Below are 16,689 nucleotides of genomic sequence, written 5' to 3'. Positions count from 1 at the left end.
ATTGATAAGACAATCAGAAAAAAAGATATTTGATACATTTTATTCAAGTTTAGTCTTTTTTATGCTTATGGTCTACATAGGAGGATGTACAACTGTTCAGTTAATAAAATAGAAAGTCCTGTCTTGAAATCACAACTTGGGGTCTTCTGCGTAGGGTTTTTATGTTCTTCCAGTGATGGAACAGGCACCAGCCTATCACACAATGGAGGGCGAAGAATTACAGACTGCTGCAAAGTGACTTTGTTTTTCTAAATGTGCTTTACATCTATTAGATGTTATTTAACACTTTCAATCCAAGTGGTTTCTTTATAAGGCTAGGTGTAAATAGATGTGTTTAGTTAAAATAAGCTTGGCAGTCCCAACAAAATTGTCAAAAAGAAAAAGGGGGCATTTACTTCTTAATTTAGAGCCACTTTGTTTGGATGGCTTTCATTAAAGAATTAGTATTGTCTTCTATTTATTCCTGTAATCTAAGCAAAAAAGCAGCAATACAAAAACTCTGTGAGCAGACAAAGACTTTAACTTCTTTGTAAAGAGATTAAGATAAATGGCTAATCTCAGTCTGAAATATTTCCCTTCCACTTCCCTTCCTCCATCCAGCTTGTAATGCAAACTGCCTTCCTTAGATACTTTCTTGTCACTGGATATATCAAAGTATTTTACCGGCTAAAAATAGCAGATTTGTCTCCATGTTGCAGACTGCCCACTCCATCACACGGCCAAACAACACTGGCCCTACCTCAATCTGACTGAAAAAGAAGCCGAAAAAGGTAGGAACAAATAAAAGTGATGATTCAGATGAGGTTTGTGGAGCTCTGTGATCCTCTGAGTCTGTTTCATCTCATGACTCATTTCAGTTTTCTCATTGTTGTTATTTAAAGCAACACTTTCCAGCTGTTTTTAGGCGTTTCATTGCCCTCCTTGAGCTAAAATGGTGCCCCAAGCACCCTTGATGACACAAATAACACCTACATGCAACACAGACAAATACACACACACGCACAAAAAATAACCCTTCTGTGAAACCATATCTCCCCCATGCAGGTGGAAGTCAAAGCAGTTCCTCCCTGAATAGGTTTGATGCAGACATTGTAATTCACTTGGACAAGTCAGTTTTAGCACTAATCTTTGCTCTATTATCTCTTGTCAGTTGAAAAGGAAATGCAACACGGTTGTAGCGCAACCTCTTTGATGTCGCACCAAAGCAAAACTCAAGAGGACGAGATGAAAAATGAGTGCAGGGATTAGGCGACTTGAAAGAATTTAGACAGATTATCAAGGGATCAAGGTAGACTTTTGTGTCAGCAAACTGATTGACATACAAAGTGAAGGGGGAAAAATTACACAAATACAATTAACTGAGCGCTTTACAGTCAGTTTTACTTCTAACATGCTTACATCAAAACGCATTTGATGTCTCCCTTTGGTAAACGGTATCACCTGTAGCCATGCTGGTGTTTTATTAGGAACACTTTTCACTGTACATTCATGAGTCAAACCAAGCGCTGATATAGGCCTCTCTAACAAGCTGACTCCATTAGCGCCACAGTCTCCATATTCTCATATCTCATGACACATTCCTTCTATTCAGGAGGTTCATGCAGCTGCATAAATGGAACGTGATAATGGTGGGAATGCAGGAGGTAAAGAACATGAAATGTATTCAGTGGGACGAGATAACATTCTCCCAATGCCCCAAATGATTTTGATTGCAGAACAGTGTTTCCATTATTGTATTTAAAGGACATATTCTAATAGTATTTATGTCTAAATAAACGCTTTACCTACCAACCTGTCTGTAAGCAACCAGGTGAATGTTTACAGATTTAGCTCATATTGTCAGGGCTCCTGTCTGTGTGTTTGTTTTTGTGTGTGTCTCCCTTCCACCAACAGGAGGCGCCTGGTTATGGTTCGCCTCCTCACACACCTGCTGGCGGTTAACTCATTAACGGAGTGCTCTTAAGCTGCTGATTGCCACTTGTCTCCCTGAGTTTTAACTTTGTTTTTTGTCTTTGCCTCTCAGCAGGAAGTCATCCTCCAAACTGGACCTTTTTCGGACCTCTTCTCCCAGGAAGGATCAACTGAGTCTTAACTGAGGCAGGGATTCAAACAGGAGGTTTGGATCCAGTCTCCTTTGAGGACGTTGAAATTACTCACTGAGCAAGGGAATCATCTTCACCCGTTCAAGTACAGCAGGAAATCAAGTGAGTCCAATCTGAACATGATGACTTGATGAGATGACTGGAGTCTGGTGTGCAATTGCTTGGTTGGAAAGAAGACCTGCAGCCACACGGCCCTTTCTGGAACCAGTTTGACACCCCTGCCCTACACCGTCCGAGTTCTGGGTAAACCCTGTTCCGCCCTCCACCGAGTCAGACAAACTCTGGAAAAACAACAGACAAATTGGAGTCAAGGATCCTTCACTTCTCTGGAAAGTCAACAACCAGATCCTCTGCTTCAAATCAACGAATCAAATTTCCCACTGAGCCTGATCTAATAGTCTGTCTTCCCCTCATCTTCCAGTTCCGGCTGAGCAGAGTTCAGAAACACTCTGCACTGGGCTTAACAGCTTCAATAAAATCCGTCAAACTTTTCATCCGTGTCTCTCTGTTTGGTTTCACTGTATGTGGGTCCGAGCTTTAGATAAAATCATGACACATATGTTGTTACATACAAACATAGCATTGCATTCCTTTTTTTTACGATCAATATAAAGGGAAGCTGAGTCTGATGTTGATAGTTTCTTTTAAATATCTCCCGAGATAATTGTTCAATTTACAATTTGAGTAACCATTGGGAGGAGACTGATCTGCACATCAAGGCCAACTCCAGTACCAATACTGTCTCCAGTTAGAATAAACTGTTAATTTACCGTTTTTTCACGACCATAAGGCGCACCGTACTAAAAGGCGCAGTCTCAGTTATGTGTGCCATTACTGTATCTAACACACACATAAGGCGCACCGGATTATGGGGGCGGGTTTTATATACCGGTACATATCCTCTACTACGTTTAAATACCTCTACTGCGTATTTAAAAATAGAGCGGGAGCAAAACTGAGTATGTTTGTGCTTTATTCATGTATTTATTACAAAGTCTTAATCAAACCCATCAAAGTCATCATCCTCTGTTTCTGAATTAAACAGCTGCACAAAATCAGACATGCCAATTTCCCCTTCTTCGCTGTCAGAGTCACTTTCCGTGCCGTGCGGCTCCTCGGAAATGATGCCGGCTTTTGCGAAAGCTCGAACAACAGTGCCAGCAGACATGTTAGCCCAAGCATTAACAATCCGTCCGCAAACTGTGGCGTAACTTGCCCGGCGCTGCCTTACACTTTTCGTGAAACTGTGGTCTCCGTCGGTCATCCATCGCTCCCACGTCGCTCGCAGCCTTACTTACTACTCACACCCATGTCGAGCGGTTGAAGTTCCTTTGTCAGACCTCCCGGAATAACAGCAAGCACAGCGTTCATTTGTTTCACCTTGTTTTTCACATCGGCTGTGAGATGGGCACGCATGGAGTCACAGATTAACGGCGATGGTGATGCGTGGAAAAAACCACCTGGTTTCCTTACATACACCTCCCTCAGCCACTCTTTCATCATCTCCTCATCCATCCAGCTGCTCGATTTCCATGTTCCTTTGCGTAGCTGACAGCCTTCAGTTTAAACTGTGCTTCATAGGTGTGTCTCTTTGCCATTTTCAGGGTTGTTAAGATAACAATGTTCTGCATAAAGCACATACCTGTTCTTTTATACACAATCCACGCCCACACTTCCCCCTTTAACGTTCTCATGGTGGTCTCAACAACGTCCGCAGTAACAACACATAGGGCGCACCGCACTGTAGGGCGCCCCGCACATTTTGAGGGAAAAAAGACGTTTATATGCACCTTATAGTCGTGAAAATACAGTACCTAAATTCTGCAAAATAAACTGAAAAAGTTTTGAAGAAAATGTTAAGCAGTTAAGCTCCACTTCATGCTGTCTAGATGTTTTACCCATGGGTTTTATTAAGAAAGTTTTAGCCGTTTTAGAGTCTGATTTGACTAAAATAATAAACATATCCCTTATTTTGTTTGTTTTCTCCAAACTATCAAACCATTGTTGAAAAAAACAAACAATGTACAAATAGATCCTGCAGAACTACATTTCCCATCTCAGACCTCCCCTTCATCAGTAAGATTATTGGAATAAGTTGTGTTCCAATAGTTACATGCCTTCATAACAATGACCAGCTTCTTTGATGTTTTCCGATCAGGTTTCCATGCCAAACAAAGTACATAGACAGCCCTGGTTAAGGTGTTCAATGACATTCATGCAAGTTCAGACTGTGGAAAAACCACAGTGCTGGCATTATTGGATCTCAGTACAGTGTTTAATACTGTTGATCACTTGATTTTGAGTGTCAAACTTGATTAGGTCGTCAACTGGGTCAGCCTTTCATGTACTGCACTGGACTGTTTTAAATCCTGCCAGAAGGACAGGGATTTTTATTGCCCCATATACACTACCCCTCTGAAACCGATCCGTGCCGAGTTCAGTCTGAGCGTGGATCAGTTAACCGTGGCAAGCTCGGTTCCTAACGACCGCTTACATATAGTGCCAGCACGGTTCCTCGCATCCTAGTGACAATCTATGGCACTATTGCTCTCTAGGATTAAAGGAGGGAATTAAGCTAATCAAAATGGCGGCAACCATAACATTCAGGAAGTTATGTTTAGGTTATAATTGTGATATTTTGTTGTTTGTGGAGAGTCAGGTGAACAAGGTAGCCTTTGGTGAATTTACTTGACAGAGTTGGCTTTTGACAAGTGGATACGGCTAGCACTAGACTAATCAGGCTCACAGACACAGGAAACAACGACAGACGTCGAGGTTCATCACATAACTGGAAACCGTGTGACACGGTAAGGAAGTTTGTATTTTTATGAATGTCTGAAATGTCATGATAACGGAGGCTGACTAAGGAAATGACATGGTCTGCTCATGTACCATTTGTTATCTGAGAACCGAGCCAGAACTGAACTGCGCCGAGACCTTATGTTAACTTGAACCAGTTTAGTGCGGTTCGGTTCAGTTTTGCATGCATTTACACTCAACAGTTATCTCGGTAGTGTAAATGGGGCTTACGTGTCAGTAGGAAATTTTAAACCAGAGACCAGAAATATCACACGCTGGGTTCCTCAAGTCTCCATTCTGAGGGCCCTTTCTATTCAACAAATAGGAAGGGCCCTCAGAAAGATCCAACTACTGATTGTATACTTTCAGATCTGATCTCAAATCCCATGATACGGTGGAGAGAGGAAATCTTAAGAATAAAATAAGCCCTTTAGAGTTGACAATATGAGCATGTTGAAGAGTTTGTTCTAGTAAGACAGAACCTACAGCAAAACCCTCTCCAAGGCAAAGAACTGACCTAAACTGCACATCACCCTAAACTAACCATTATTTCTGAAACATGGTGGTGGCTGCATTATGCCTTCAAACCAAAATATATCAGGTTGATTTCTGTGAATTCTGTGTCAAAATGCTAAAAACCGGGAATTGGATTATTATTTTGATGCATGCTACTATAAGGCTTTATAATAGCCTTATATAATTATTAATTGAAGTTTGAACTATCTAAGATTCATGTTGAGTTGTTCTACATTTTGTTGTTGATAAAACAACCAATAGCTATATTAAAGTTTTCCTTTCCTTGTTTATTCTACCCTTAGAGAGCATAAAGATAGTGGGGGTCAATGGTATTATGGATAACATTAGATAACTCATTATGTACATACAGAATCTATGAGACGTATTAATACTGAAATCTACAGCACTAAATCTGGATAAATATCCTTTTTATTGTATCTCCAACAGCAGCGCTCTCTTCTTAGCGGCAACCAACAGCATTACTCTAATTTCCCTTTGCTGCGTCTTCAAAACACAAAGATTCAGGCCATAGCATGTCCCATCGTTTTCCACTGATCCGGCATCCCATACTTGTTTTTGCTTCCAGAACAATTCTCCTCTTCACATTAAGCTCAATCATTTAGGATTTCATTGGATTAATATGGCAGTTAATGATGCTTTCATAAAGAGTCTAACATGAACTACTATTCATTAGCAATCGCAGAGGCCAGTTTCACTGATTAACTAATCAGTGGTGCTGCTGACAAACAGCATGAGAGCCAATTTAATCATTAAACTCAGACGATTTTTCCCCGTCTGATGACACATTAAAGTCCCTACCCTTTTCCAGCCTTACTGACCTTTAGGTCTCAGTTCAGATAAATCCATCTTTTCTCAGCTAACATACAAGTACAGTGCTTGCAAAAGTATTCACACCCTTTCTCCTACCCAGTTTGTCATGTTGAACAAAATTCTTCATAGTAATTTACAGGAAGTAAATTATAATTGTAAAGTGGGAGTAATTGTTAGCTAAATAAAATGGTGACCACACTGCAAAAAAATTGAAATCTAAATATTTCATTTTTTTATTACAATAAGTGTATTTTTTCTTGAATTGAGAAGGTAAGTGAGACACTTTGCCAATGGAACAAGACAATTTAAATTTAAAATAAGAACAAACAATTTCCTTGTCTCATTTCAAGTGCATATTATGTAATTATCTTATTTTAAGAGTAAAAATACTCATTCCATTGGTAGATCTTCTTATTTACCTAACCAAAGTAATGGTAAATACACTTAATTTAAGATATTTTTGCTCATTTCTAGATTGTTTTTGCAGTGCAACAGTATGAATACTTCTGCAAAGTACTGATATGATGCTGTCTGCTGACAGTGATTATCTTGTTAAGCTGGAGGGTAAAAATTTGTAAAGCTGTTGATGTAGGTAACGATCAAGCATGAATTAATGCATGCAAACTACAAGCTGTGACCAAAACAAAAAAGTCATTTTCTCCCCCAATAGAGCCTTGTAGAGGTCCCCCCTCTGACTCGCAGCCATTTGTCTTCAGTGTGACAGGGGTGCCCTTTGAAAACACACATGTGGTACGAAACTGGGTCATGACTTTTGCCTCATGCAATAGAAAATTATAGATGCCCTGTATATCTTGTTACGTGTCTCATGGTAACTCAGAATACTAATGACTGCTGGCATTTATCATATAAAGATTTACAAGCACAGCAGACAAGCTGAAATCTTATTTAATAAGAAAAAAATAGATAAAACTATTCAAAGACCACACAGTTGAGATGTGTCCAGACATGTCAGTGATAATGACTTCTCTAGAGAGGAACTACTGGGGATGCTCTCATGTTTAGATGTCATGAAAAATATTGGATTTACTGAGATTTTAATGGCACAGAAACAAAAGATGGAAGTAAAAGAAATAGGGAGATAACAATGTGGTACTGTGACGTTTCTTTTGCTACTATAGAGAATAAGAAGCCCTTTACCTTTCAGACATGCAACGCTCTGATGGTTTGCATCACTCTGCAGATGGATTCAGAAGGAGCCCAAACACACTTCAAAGATTTGCTAGACTCCTTTATGGGGAGAGAATAGCCGCAGCGAAGTGATAACAGGGCCTGTCACAGACTTTCCTGCACAATGAAAGCTTTTGAATCTCATCAGCAGATGCTGTTTCAATTGTGCATCATGCTAAAATCAAATTCATTAGCAGGTTTGAGGGAATTTAGATATCTTAAGCTGATACAGTATAAAAAACCAAAACAAACTAACTTTAGACCTCTCCAGTGCATGCAGCATGCCTATTTTATTTTTCTCATTAAACTCTGTCTTTTGCATTAATCAAAATGGCTCCTGAGTCCCTTAGTGATGGGTAATGGATTAAATAAGCTTGATCTGTGGCAGTAAGCTCATTGATCTGAGCATGCTCAGTCGGCTTGTTACCGTGAGCTGATATGAGATACAAATGCACAGTTTGATAAGATTTATTTTCTTTTCTTTCTTTGAATAAACCATGGCTTACTCCATAGCACATTCACCCATTGAGTGGGGGAAACGTGCCTGTATAAACACACCACGTTTGTCAGGAACAACAGAATATGCATTTTGAACATTAATTCAAGCACACACAATAAGAATATATAATCCAATAAGATATATAATCCATTCATTGGAGTTTTTAACTCACCACTGATAAAGGGCTCAAGGGAAAATGGGGAAGTGATCAGAACAAAGATTATGCAATAAATATAAAAACAGATACTTCAGAGTTTCAAAACAAAGTATTCACATTTAGAAGATTTTCAATTCAACTTGTCAGATTTTTTTCCTGTTCTTTGTTATTTTATTGATTTTATTGTTATTCAATTACTATCTATTTTCCATGTGCATGTTTTGCATGTAATATAAAAAGAGAAAAATTGACCTTAGTAACTTTTTTTTTTTATATATATATAGTTTGATTCTACACCAGCTCCAGCTTAAATTTAAACCCTCAAACTGAAGTCTAGCTATGGTGAAGTAATATATTTGGCCTCTAGAGGGGCTTCAAGCTAAAGGTTCTATTGCTGCTTTTGGTTTCCAGGTGAAACACAAATTTCAATCTCAGCTCTGTAAATAGAGACATGGAGCAAATAGAAGTCGTGATTTAAGCCAGTTGGCCTGGGATGATTTGCACAGAACGGCCAGCTGTAGTTGGCTGTGTTTTATCTCCTTATAGGATTTTTTTATATATATATATTGAAGACTAATCTCTTTCTTTTCACTAAAAAGGAAAACTATCTCAACAGTTGCTAATTTTCTTCTGCTCCAACTAAATCAGAGATAAATATTTCCTTTTCCTAGAATGCCACACCTTATTTCACAATAATCATTGCCAGTTTGCATTACAAACAACAGAAACATCTTACATTAAGTAATAACTCCTGCAAGATTTAAAAGTGACTGTTTCAGTTAAACTGAGGACAGAAACGTTACCTGAACAGGTTTTTCTTTCTCCCCTCTGCATGTGTGTTTCAAAGTACTGTAATGCAACCTGCTTCAGTAGTGTTTTGGCTGACGGGCCTTCTCACTGATCCTGCTCTGCAGCAATCAGCTTCCTCTCATACACCTGCTCTCAGCAGCACCTCAACCAAACGCATTTACTGTACCCATTTTGCTGCCCAATGTATACCAGTCTCTTGCTGGCTGGACCTGACCCAACCTGGATGTTTTTTTAGCTACTGTTCTTGCTTTTGCATTTGTACCTGTTCATCCATCCTCTGGTCTGTCTACATGTGCTGCCTTCTGCTCCTCTCTGGACATTACCTCCGTGCACCAAGATTCTATTTATGTATTTATTAAGCTTTTTAAAAGCACAACACCATGTTTAGCTTGAATATCAAGGTTCCCCTAAGCCAAATGTTACAAGTACTTCACAATTCAGTTAATAACCAATAAAGACTATGATGTACATTTGGATTCAAAAATCAATACCAGATAGATTCCACTTTTAAAATAAGTTTCTTTTACTTCCCACTTCCAGGGACGAATACTTTTATCCATTTCTCTTTGCATAATGGAGACGATCTATAAAAGTCATTTTTGCCGAATTTTCTCATTTGCATTTATATGTATCGGGACTTTGACTAGGCCATGTTACCATGTGGGTTGTGTTTGATTTTAAAGGCTGCATCCTCCAAGAAGGTGGTCTATCTGGACTGGATCCTTCAAGGTCCATGAAAATAAGGAGAGCAGAAGAGATTTGGCTGTGAATTCAAACTGGTCCAGCCTTCCGCAGCTTTCCCCGCACATACAATCTGTCGCTTAGCAACCGTGAGAGACGACACACATAGCAGGAAAAGAATGAATACCGAACTTTTCAAAACTGTTTCTTTTTAAAAAAATTTCTTTTTTTTATTGTAAAGTGAACAAAGACTACACTCATGAGAATATAGAGTGAAATAAAACCCCACTGAAATATTAAGTGTGCACCCTCAATACGCCAGCAGGTAACCAGGAACAGCTTGTGTGTTTTAAGTTAATGGACCGCTAATTTAGGGCTCAGCGCGAGTGTATTGATCCTCACAAGCACAGTATAATAGGAATGTTTAAGTGACGAGGTGGATTCGTCATAGTCACAATAACCATGACATGAAATTTTCACATACCCTACAACAGGGATGTTCTTCTGGCTAACGGGTAGATAAATAAGGATCTCACCAAATTTGGTGGAAGCTGTATCTTGCTCGTTACATTCGCCATTGTCCCTCTAATTGTCTGCACCTGTGCATTGGGTGCAGAAGCCTGTTAAAGGGCAGTATTTTCAGCGCCCCAAGACCATAAAATTCTGAGATGCTGATTGGCCATTAAATTATTAAATTGACCTAGCAATAGTACATGATTGGCAGATTCTCTGCACATGTGGGGCAGTCTAATCAGCGCCCCAAGACAGAGACGGTAGGAGTCTGTCTGTGGAAATCCACAAATGAATGACAGTAGATAGGGGAATGTAGATTATATACTTTGTTTTGCTTATAGGTACAGACTCTAGAGAGTAAAACTAACATTTATGATTTAATTTGTAAAAATATATTTTACGTTTCTCTCTTCTTATCAGGGAGGGCGGTGCCCCAGCGGCCCCTATGGGCCGGCCGCCACTGCCCTCCACATATCTGACTGAATAATCATCAAAAAAACATTTTTTGTTCATTTCAGATGAAACTTTTCACATACTTGTGTTATAATAAACTGCACTTCCAATATAAACCACTGTACCCTTTTCCTCTGATCATGGAGCAGCTGGCTTACATGGTCTCGCAATGAATCCTGGGATATCCAAAGCTACATATGTCAGCTGCATAATGAAGAGTCTTGGAATACGACCAGACCTCGGTGCCACCCTATGATGTAATCGGCCTACAAATCTAGCTATCCCAGGATGAATCCCATGAATTCGAATTCATTCAGCTTTTATCTAAACCATTTTGTTGCAGCCCTGATTGAACATTAAGGGTTGTAGTCCTGCTGAAAGGCTGACCTCTATCTACAGAGCGGATGGTATTGTCAAGCCTTACTCAGCCCCAGACCAAGTGATTTGTATTGAAAAGAAAAGGTTTTATATTAGCTTTATCGGATCAGAGACTTCCACATTTCACTGAAGAAAACGATGTATGGCTTTTGTTCAACAATGGCTTTTCTTCTTGGAATATTTTCAAAGATATCACAATTCTTTGAATGTGTGATTTGAAAACTGAAATATGACTTTTCTAAAACTTTCTTCCTGACCTGTCTGCTGGGATTTATTTTTTTTATTATAAAAGTGTTTTAATAATGTTATTTGAGAAACATCTGAGGTATTGAAAGAGGGTACCTGTTTCTGTACTGCACACACTGCAAAAAATAAAAATCTAATTAGTAATTTTTCTCTTAAATAAGTGTTTTTTTTTCTTTAACCTCTTAACATCCACCTCATTTCGGGTAATCCTTGCCTATTTTCTATACCCAAGTGGAAAAGCAAATAACTTACCTGAACTGTAAACCCAAATTACATGTGCAATCATTATTTGAAAGCTAACACCATCTAGTTTCTAAAATTTATAAATCAAAATTGGGTGAGTATGCACCAGTTCAAACATGACTCAAAGTTGTTGTTTTATATTCTCGAAAATGATAGGTCTTTTTTGAACAGCAGTAATAAAGACATTCTTGAGAAAAAGCAGGTTTCATTGTATTATATTTGTTCTACATCATGTCCGGTGGAAACCCGGTGGGTTTTAAGAGGTTAATTGAGCAGGTAAGTAAGACACTTTGCCAATGGAACAAGAAAATTGACATTTAAAATAGGGAAAAAAATCGTCTTATTTCAATTCCAGCATATAAGTGCATTTCAATCTGAAAAACTCACACAGAGAAAAAAGATAATTAGAAGAATTTATTGATAAGAAAGTATAGTCTTTGGCGCTCAGACCTCGGCAGGAACATTCATGCTGAATTATGCTTTAACATGCATGAGTAGATGAATGTGAATAGGGATGTTCCCCCCGGGCCTGAAACTGGTGGTGGTTTAATCCGAGCTGGTTGACAAGGTGATCTGCTGGGCAGAATTGTGGGACTAGAAGACTGAGGGAGCTGACGCCGGGGCTTCACTCGGACTCGGGATATAGAGGTCCTGCTCGGTGATGCAGGTACCGTGAAGTGTCCATGATGAGCAAGCATGAAGCGACAGTGGAGAGGAAAAACTCCCCTTTGGGAAGAAACCTCTGGCAGAACCGGGCTCAACATGGTGGTCTTCTGCCGGACCAATGCGATGAGGCGAGGGATGGTGACAACTGGGATTAATACTCTCTGATGAGGTTGAAGTGAAGTCGTGTCATGGACGATTCAGCTGCGATGGCGGAGAAGGGGATGGAGGTGGGTGAATTGTCGTCTGAGTCGAAATCCGACATTGCGATTGCAGGATAGCGGCTGTGGTGAGATTTGAGGGAGTTTATAAAGTGGAAGCAGGACGCTGATTGGGCTTCGTGGTGGAGTAGTTCGAAGCTGATTGGCTCGCTTCAGAGACGGATCGGCTTCTGATTGATGGAGGTAAGTCAGAGTTTCTTCAATTGAACTTTCGCTAGAGCTTCATATTATCTAATTATCTTATTTTAGGAATAAAAATACTCATTCTATTGGCAAATTATCTTATTTTCCTGCTCAAATTAAGGGTAAATAAAATTAATTTAAGAATGTTTTACATATTTCTGGATCTTTTTTGCACTGTATACTAGTCATGGGCACTGCAAAAAACGATCTAAATGTTAGTACAAAATACTTAAAATAAATGTAATTTGGGTAGGTAAATAAGATAATCTGCAAGTGGAATGAGCATTTTACCCTTAAATTAAGATAATTAGATATTATGAAGTTGAAATAGGAGACTGCAGTTTTTTTCATTTTTTTTATGTAAATTATTGTATTTCATTGGCACAGTGTCTGATTGACTTGCTCGATTGAAGAGAAAAAAAAAGCTCTTATTTTAAATACTACTTACTTTACTTAGATTTCCTTTTTTTGCAGTGTAGTATCAGAAGCTGTAAATCTGGCCTTACTCCTAACTAAGCGCATGTTAGGTTCATTTTCTTTATCCAAGAAAAAAAAGGTACTGATAGAAACAATAATTAATGGAGTTCATGTTTTTAAGGAGACAGGGCAGAACAACAGATTAGAACAGACATAGCTACCACACAGGAATCTGATGAAGTTTCCAGTAACTGTGGGGATTTGCTTTTGGTTAAAAGCACCACAGACTGAAACTTCACTAAGGTTCTTCTCATAGTTGTTGAGTGTGATTTCCTTCTGTTTCCAGGGTTCAACCAAACCTTTGAAATAAATGTTTCATCCACTGTCTACACTGCTGTGCAAGGCGTAAGCCATTGTTTGGTTCAACATCCAGCTCTGTTTGTTTTCCATCATAACACCCTCCCCATCTCTTCCCTCCATTTGCAGCAGGAGACCTGTGTAATTACATCCAAGGCGTTCTCCTCTCCCGCACGCTTGATATCACCGCTGACATCCACATGCACAGCTCCCTCCTCTTCCTCTCTCCCTCTCTTTCTCTCTCCATCTCTCTGCATCTCTGTTTATTGGAAAGCTCTTGTGCTGCCACTGTGCGGTCCTGCTTCATCATGTGTATAGTGTTTCGGAGCAGATGGGGAAGCAAAGGAAGGGGCAGAGATGAGAAAGGAGGAGGAGTGTGGTAGGCAACTAGAGAAGGAGATGCTCTCCACGTGAAGAGAAGTGGACTGTGGGATATTTCTTTAAAGGCTGAACTGGTGGTCTGCTCCTTCTGGTAAGTGATATTCAAATAAAAGGACTGTATTAGATAGCAGTGCAGTTTGACTAAACAGCATATGAAAGTCTCATTATCCTAAGTGGCATGCACTGTTGTTAAAAACAAGCTCTGCTTAGAACTATAGCAGGTAATATTAAGAACCTTCCTTTAAAAGTGAGGGCTTGAAGCTCCTCCAGTCCAGCTTCAATCATTCAGTGACTTTATCAGATCCACCTGTTATCTATGCAGCTCAGATTAGCAATGCAATCTTAGAACTGATCATTTCATCTTTGGGTGTTATTCTGGGACGTTGAAGTACTTTTAAGCTCAGACCTATAACTTACATGTAATCCACTACATAAAAAAAATTATAAAATATTGGAAAGATTCAAGTGATTTTAAGGTAATTAATATTAGTTTTGGTGTGACCATGCATAAAAAATTCTGAATAATATGAGCTTTAAAATGATGACAGTTCCTGATCAGCATGATATAAATTTACGCAGAGAATAAAGTTTATGTTCAACTCAGCGTAGTTTTTTGCTCTTTTATTCCTCCTTTACCAATATATTAACTAAAAAAATGATAAAATGACATTCATTTCTTTCAGGATGTCCCTTGCTGTTCTTTGACATAAACACAAAGCCTCACTGTGCGAGAGATGTTTGCACCCACAGCTGCAGCAGTGCGTCAGACACAGTCCTCATCAGCAGAAAGCAGGTTGTTTTGTGGAACATGCAGAGACATACATGTGAAAATAAAGAAGCTCGTTTGGGATTCCTGATGTGATTGCACTAAGCAAACAGTGCTTGATTGGGTTTTGAAAATGCACTCCACTTTAAATTGATAGGGAAGCATAGCCAGCGTCTGCTGCATGTGGCTTTGTTACTACAAGCAACCAACAATCAAGGCCAGTTTATTTATTCTTGTCTCATCATATACAAAAGCTTTACATGAGTTGTATTTAAAGCTTGAAGCAAATTTTCTACGATTTGAAATTAGATGTGCAAACTTGAAAATAAAGGCCTGTTTTGTCCCTCTTCAGTGTAAAGTGTGGGCCAAAAAATAAAATATAATATCCAGTTTAATATCGACCCTTATTATCTAATTTAGTTAATTTAGTTTAGACTCCAGTCAGAGTGAAATAATCTGAAATGTTTCTGTTTTAAAATTACATTTTTTTAATTTAAGGGATTATAATGGGAAAAAAATAGTCGCTACATTACATTGCAGGCTACCAGATCCTGAACTGATTCTTAGTCTTTAAAAACAAAGCTAATGAAAGTAATTTAACCAGATTCCAATTATGAAACAATTGGACTGATTGGTTTTATTTTGTTTAAGGCTGTCTATGTCATTTAATGGAGTACTTTGTAGTTTTTATCCAATTAACTAATGATTATCGATTGCTTTTGTTGTTTTTTTTTTTTAAATTAAATTTGTATTTTGAAAAGCATGGGAAAAATTACCTGATAGACACGTTTCTCTTGTCACTGTCAAATAAATGCTGATAAAACAAAAATTAAACTTTATATATACTGTATATATATATATATATATATATATATATATATATATATATATATATATATATATATATATATATATATATATATATATATATATATATATATATATATACTGTTTCAAAGTACTGTGCTTTCTTACCGTCTCTGGAAAAAATAAGTGAAGTAATGATTGTTGATAAAATAGTTTTTGTTTATACTGAAAAATCGAAAACGAAATAGAGACTAAATCCAGTCAATCCAGGCTGAAATGATCATTGGCCAAGCAATACTTTTTTGTTTTTCTTTTGATGTAAAATATTTATTTAATTTATATTGTTTGCTTCTTTTCTACAGACGCTGACTGCCTTCACTGAAATCTACTGGAGTCTCTTAATTAATGCTAATTTCTGATGACTTGCTGATCTCATCATAAAGGATCTACAAAGATAAACAGAGCCAGCTTTCTCTTCTGTTGGGGAACATGTGGGCAAATTCTCTCTGCTCCTCATAAGTCTGTTCTAACTAAACGAGCTCAGCATGAGCAATTATAATCGATTTTATATCTGTATAAAGATTAAATATCAGTGCTTTAATCTGTGATCCATCCATACCATCTCATTGGATCCATCTAAATGTGGGACAGTAGGAATGATTTCAGTCCATCTGTTGCAATGAGCATATTTAATCCTGCAGATTTAATTCCTTGCAACCTATTCTCTGCAGCTCAGTGTTCATAATGGAAGCTGTAGAGAACTCCACAGGACTGTCCACAGCCGCCTTGGTGGCCATTGCCTGCAACACAGTTGTTGCCGTCCTCCTCCTTCTGCTCTGCCTGGTTGTTTACCGAGCCTGCGGCGTCCCTTCAAACCCAGAGAGGCTGCCTGTGTTGGTGCAGAGCGAAGCAGAAACCCAGCAGATGAACGAGCACAAGTACCTGTTGACCTCTTGACTGCAGTACGATGAGTCAAATGCAGCCACAAGTGAGGGAGCCCATTCCTGCCTCTACAGAAGCGCTGCATGTGTGAAAAAGAAAACACAAACCATGCTTCGTGGTACTTTAACCCAGCTGTCCTTTAACAAAGCTCATCCTTCGTGTGACAAAGCACGCCGCAGAATAACAAGTTGACTACAAATGGCTGCAAAACAGAATTGCCACGGCAACAAGGAGGGGTAGTAGAGGTGGGGAGAATGGTAAGTTCTCCAAGTATCATTTCCAATCAATCTCATGACATGGCTGGAAAAACCCAAAGGCTTGTCTTTGGTGAATAACTGGATCTTATGGTTTATGTGGAGATCCTACTCGCTAACTCATCCAAACAAACCCTGCTAAAGTCTGTCTGAAAATATGTGCTCTCTTCAACGTGTCTCTCACTTTGACATCTGTGACGGTGGGCCAATCATCCTGGGCTGAGTCACAGAACGAATGACTGTAGGAGACCACTGGGACTCTACCTGCACTGCACCAAATAT

General features: G+C 38.8%; 1 long non-coding RNA gene across 1 annotated transcript; it reads left to right on the top strand.

Moving 5' to 3' along the window:
• The first annotated feature begins 13,427 nt into the window (after positions 1–13,427).
• Positions 13,428–15,943, top strand: LOC119780107. Its single transcript, XR_005280336.1, has 3 exons — positions 13,428–13,729; positions 14,322–14,431; positions 15,574–15,943. It is a non-coding gene; the product is annotated as an uncharacterized LOC119780107 (long non-coding RNA).
• Positions 15,944–16,689: the final 746 nt, after the last annotated feature.

Source organism: Cyprinodon tularosa, unplaced genomic scaffold (assembly GCF_016077235.1).
Source record: "Cyprinodon tularosa strain WSP-4 unplaced genomic scaffold, ASM1607723v1 ctg155, whole genome shotgun sequence".
NCBI classification, from domain to species: Eukaryota; Metazoa; Chordata; class Actinopteri; order Cyprinodontiformes; family Cyprinodontidae; genus Cyprinodon; species Cyprinodon tularosa.
The sequence above is the reverse complement of the archived record's forward strand: the minus strand, read 5'-3'. Positions and strand labels throughout refer to the sequence as shown.